This window comes from Saccopteryx bilineata, chromosome X (genome assembly GCF_036850765.1).
Source record: "Saccopteryx bilineata isolate mSacBil1 chromosome X, mSacBil1_pri_phased_curated, whole genome shotgun sequence".
Classification (NCBI taxonomy): domain Eukaryota; kingdom Metazoa; phylum Chordata; class Mammalia; order Chiroptera; family Emballonuridae; genus Saccopteryx; species Saccopteryx bilineata.
In genome coordinates, this window is record NC_089502.1 from 114061034 (window position 1) to 114067033 (window position 6000).

A 6000-nucleotide genomic window follows, 5' to 3' on the forward strand; every position below is an offset into this window, starting at 1 on the left:
ATCAAACAGGACATTGAAATCATAAAAAAGAACCAGACAGAAATGAAAAACACAATATCAGAAATGAAGGAATGAAGACTACACTAGAAGGAATTAAAAGCAGGCTGGTTGAAGGAGAGGATACAATCAGCAACTTAAAGGACAAGATAAGTGAAAGCACAGAAGCAGAACAGCAAAAAGAAAAAAGGATGATAAAGTCTGAGGAAATTCTAAGAGAGCACTGTGACCACATGATGAGACACAATATCTGCATAATAGGGGTTCCTCAAGGAGAAGAGAAAGAACAAGGGTTAGAGAACTTGACTGAAGAAATTATAGCTCAAAATTTCCCTAAATTGATGGAGGAAAGAGTCACACAGGTTTAAGAAGCAGAGAGAATGCCATTAAAAAACCCCAAAGAAACCCACAGCAAGACACATCATAATTAAAATACCAAAGCTAAGAGATAAAGAAAGAATACTAAAATCTGCAAGAGAAAAACAGTCAATCACCTACAAAGGAACCACCATAAGGATGACATCTGACTTATCGACAAAACACTTGAGGCCAGAAGGGAATGGCAGGAAATATTGAAAGTAATGCAGAACAAGAACCTACAACCAAGAAGTCTTTATCCAGCAAGGCTATCGTTTAAGTTTGAAGGAGAAATAAAAAGCTTCCCTGACCAAAAACAAAAACAAAAACAAAACAAAACACACACACACACACACACACAAAATAACAACTCAAAGAATTCATCACAACAAAACCAATGCTGCAAAACTGTTAAGGGGCCTGCTATAGACAGAACAAAGTAGGTAAAAAAAATCTAGTAAAAGAGGAATTTACATTTAAATAAAAATATGGCAATAAACAACTACATATCAATAATAACTTTAAAAGTATGATTAAATGCTCCAATCAAATGACATTGGGTAGCTGAATGGATAAGAAAATGGGACCTGTACATATGCTATCTACAAGTGACCCACCTCAATACAAAAGATAAACATAGACTGAAAGTAAAAGGATGGAAACCATATTTTATGTAAATGGAAATGAAAAAAAGCTGGGGTAGCAATACTTTAATCTGACAAAATAGACTTGAAAACAAATACCATAGTAAAGAATAAAGAAGGTCACTATATAGTGATAAAGGGAGCAATCCAACAGGAAGATATAACCATTATAAATATCTATGCACCTAATAGAGGAGCACTTAATATATAAAGCAGTCTTTCATGGATATAAAGGGTGAGATCAACAGCAATACTATAATAGTAGGGGATTTAAATACTCTACTAACATCACTGGATAGATCCTCAAGAAAGATAATTAACAAAGAAACAGCAGAATTAAGGGAAACACTAGATCAACTGGATTTAATAGATATCTTCAGAACCTTTCACCCTAAAGCAGCAGAATATACATTCTTTTCAAGTGCTCATCATACATTCTCTAGGATAGATCGCATGTTAGGGCACAAAAGTGGTCTCAACAAATTTAAGAAGATTGAAATCATATCAAGCATTTTCTCTGACCACAATGGCATGAAACTAGAAATCATCTGCAATAGTAAAACTGAAAAACACTCAAACTTGGAAACTAAACAGCATGTTATTAAATAACAAATAGGTGAAAAATGAGATTAAGGAAGAAATAAAATTTTCTTTGAAACAAATGAAAATGAACGTACAACAGTTCAAAATCTGTGGGATACAGTAAAAGCAGACCTGAGAGAGAAGTACATAGCATTACAGGCATACCTTAAGAAGCAAAAAAGAAGCTCAAATAAACAACTTACTCCTGCAACTAAAAGAACTAGAAAAAGAACAGCAAGTAAAGCCCAAAGGAAGTAGAAGGAAGGAAATAATACAGAACAGAGAAAAAATAAATGGCATAGAGTAAAAAAACAATACAGAAGATCAATGAAACCAAGAGCTGTTTCTTTGAAAAGGTAAACAAGATAGATGAACCTTTAACCAGACTCGCTAAGAAAGAAAGAGGATTCACGTAAATAAAATTAGAAATGAGATTGGAGAAGTACTGAAGTACTGACACAGCAGAAATACAAAGGATTGTAAGAAGATACTGTGAAGAACTGTATGCCAAAAAATTAGACAACGTAGGTGAAATGGACAAATTCCTTGAAAAATATAATCTCTCAATAATCAATCTGGAAGAATCAGAAAACCTACATAGAGAGATTACAACAAATGAGATCAAAACAGTTATCAAAAACCTTCTAATAAACAAAATCCCTGGGCCAGACGGCTTCACTACCGAATTCTACCAAACATTCAGAGAAGAACTCACTCCTATCTTTCTAAAGCTATTTCAAAATATTCAAGAGGAGGGAAGACTTCCAAGCTCCTTATATGAGGTGAGCATAATTCTGATTCCAAAACCAGGCAAAGACAACTCAAGAAAGGAAACTATAGGCCAATATCCTTGATGAATTTAGATGCTAAAATCCTCATTAAAATATAAGCAAACCAGATCCAGCAATACATGAAAAAAAGTATTACATCATGATAAAGTTGGATTTATTTTAAAGAGGCAAGGCTGGTTCAATATTTGCAAATCAGTCAATGTAATTCATCATATAAAAAAGGAAGGAGAAAAACCATATGATAATATTAATAGATGCAGAAAACACATTTGATAAAATCCAGCACCCATTTCTAATCAAAACTCTCAGCAAAGTGGGAAGATAGGGAATATACCTCAACATAGTAAAGACCATCTATGACAGACCCACAGCCAGCATCATAATCAATGGACAAAAGTTAAAAGCAACCCCCTTAAGATTAGGAACAAGGCAGGGGTGCCCCCTTTCACAACTCTTATTCAACATAGTTCTGGAAGTCCTAGCCACAGCAATCAGACAAGAAGAAGAAATAAAAGGCATCCAAATTGGAAAAGAAGAAGTAAAACTATCATTGTTTGCTGATGATATAATACTGTACATAGAAAACCCTAAAGACTCAGTCAAAAAACTACTGAACCTGATAAATGAATTCAGAAAGGTGAAGGATATAAAATTGATACTCAGAAATCAGAGGCATTTTTATACATCAACAATGATCTGTCTGAAATAGAAATTAAGAAAATAATCGTCTTCACTACTGCAACAAAAAAAATAAAGTACTTACGAATAAATTTAACCAAGGAGACTGAAGACTTCTACTTGGAAAACTATAAAACATTGATTAAAAAAATCAAGGAAATTACAAACAAGTGGAAGCATATTCCATGTTCATGGTTAGGAAGAATAAACATCATTAAAATGTCCATATTACCCAAAGCAATTTATAAATTCAATGCAATTCCTATTAAAATACCAATAACATACTTCAAAGATATAGAACAAATATTCCAAAAATTCATAAAAAAACAAACAAACACTAATAGCCTCAGAAATCTTGTAAAAGAAAAAGTGGGTGGTATCACACTTCTTGAAATCAAGTTATACTACAAGGCCATTTTTCAAAACAGCTTTGTACTGGCATAAGAACAGGCATATAAATCAATGGAACAGAACAGAAAACCCAGAAATAAACTCACACCTTTATGGACAGTTGATATTTAAAAAGGTGGTACTAGAAGACACTATATTAAAGACAGTCTCTTTAACAAATGGTGTTGGGAAAATTGGACAGCGACCTGGAAAAAATGATACTAGACAACCAACATACACCATTCACAAAAATAAACTCAAAATGTATAAAAGACTTGAATGTAAGTCATGAAACCATAAGCATACTAGAGGAAAACATGGGCATATAAGCTCTTGACATCACTCGCAGCAATATACTTGCTAATTTATCTCCATAGGCAAGGGAAATAAAGGACAGGATAAACAAATGGGACTATATCAAACTACAAACTTTTTGCACAGCTAAAGACAATGTGAACAAAATAAAAAGTCACACCACACAATAGGACAACATATTTGAGAATACGACTGATAAAGGTTTAATAACCAAAATTTATAAATAACTTGTAAAAATCAACACCAGGAAGATAAAGAACCCAATCAAAAAATGAGCAAAAGAAATGAATAGACATTTCTCCAAAGAGAACATATAGATGGCCAATAGGCATATTAGAAAAATGCTCAACATCACTAACCACTAGAGAAATGCAAATTAAAACCACAATGAGAAATCACCTTACACCAGTCAGAATGGCACTCATTAACAAAACAACACATCATAAGTGCTGGCAAGGATATGGAGAAAGGGGAACCCTCCTGCACTGCTTGTGGTAATGCAGATTGGTTCAGCCACTGTGGAAAACAGTATGAAGATTCCTCAAAAAATTTAAAATGGAACTGCCTTTAGACTCAGACATCCCACTTTAAGGAATATATCCCAAGAACACCACATCAGTAATTCAAAAGGAGAAATGAACCCCCATGCTAATGGCAGCATTGCTTACAATAGCCAAAATCTGGAAACAGCCCAAGTGTCTTTCAGTGGACAAGTAGATTAAAAAGCAGTGGTACATATACACAATGGAAACAATGGAATACTATGGGACCATGGAAAAGAAGGAAATATTACTTTTTGCAACAACATGGATGGATCTGGAACCTATTATGTTAAGTGAAATAAGGCAGGCAGAGAAAGAAAAATACTATATGAGCTCATTCCTTTGAGGAATCCAATGAACAATATGAACTGAGGAAAAAAATTGAGACAGAGGTGGGGTCAATGTGTCCAGAGAAAAGCTGACACAGGGGAAAGGGATGATAGCAGAAAAACAAAACCTGGAGAAAAGCTTTGCAGGGAGGAGGACAAGGGGAATGTGGTGGGGAACACGGTGTTGGTGGGAGTTATTCGGGAGGACACTAGAATCTATGTAATCCCAATAAATTAAAGAAAAAACAGGTGTGACCAGAAGCTCTGAGAAAACTATAGTCTTTTACAAACGAAATTCCTTAGTTACAACTAATATGGGCTGAATGGGTCCCTCTCAAAATTTCTATGTTGAAGTCCTTGAAGTTTTTTCGCCCATTTCCTCAGAATTAAATTAAAATGAGGTGATGCATGTTAGCCCTAATTCAATATGACTGGTGTCCTTATAAGAAGAAGAGATCAGATTACAGACACACAGAGGGGAAAGACCTTGGGAAGACAAAAGAAAAGATGGCCACGTACCAACAAAAAAGACAGGATTAGAACGAAACCAAACCTGCTGAAACCTTGATCTTTGTCTTCTAGCATCCAGAAGTGTGAAATAATAAATTACTGTTGTCTAAGCCACCCAGTGTGTGGCTCTTCATTATGGGAGCACTAGCAAACTAAAACAGCAACTTTTATTGTCATGTGGAATTTCAGTTTATATGTATATCATATATATAATGTCCAGGTATAATTTATCAGTTACTCTAACTCAATTGCTGAAGATTAAATTAAAATGTACTGGTTGTAGAAGTTGATTGCACACTTCTGTGTGAGCCAATAATGTGAGGAAAAAATTAAAAACTATAGAGCAACCTGTCAGTAAATGTGCGATAAACACTTTGTCCTCACAATATAGGAAGCCAAGACACCTCTCCTTTCTTATCCAGTCAGACCACACCAGAACATCATCTCAGGTCCATGGACCACATTTAAAAAGGGAGGTAAACTCATGCATCATGCAGGTACCCTGTCAAACACTGTGTTATATGCATTGGGTACCATTCATCATCCCACCACCAAAAGAAGTAGGTATTAATACATCTTTTCCATTTTACAGATGAGGAAACTGAGACTAAGAGAGGTTAAATAGGTTGCCTGTAGTTAGACAGCTGATAAGTAGAGAGTCTGTATTCAAACAAATTCTATGTAACTTAATTAAACCTCTTTCGAAAGATAGGAGAGTTTTCCTCCTGGGTAGCTTAAGAGGATCCAGAACTATGCCTCACCTCCTTTGCTTTTTCATTCAGGAATCTTCACTTCTGCCACCCTCTTCCATAGCCATCTTGTGGACTTAGTCATCTCTCAGAAGTGCATATATTTAAAATCTTCA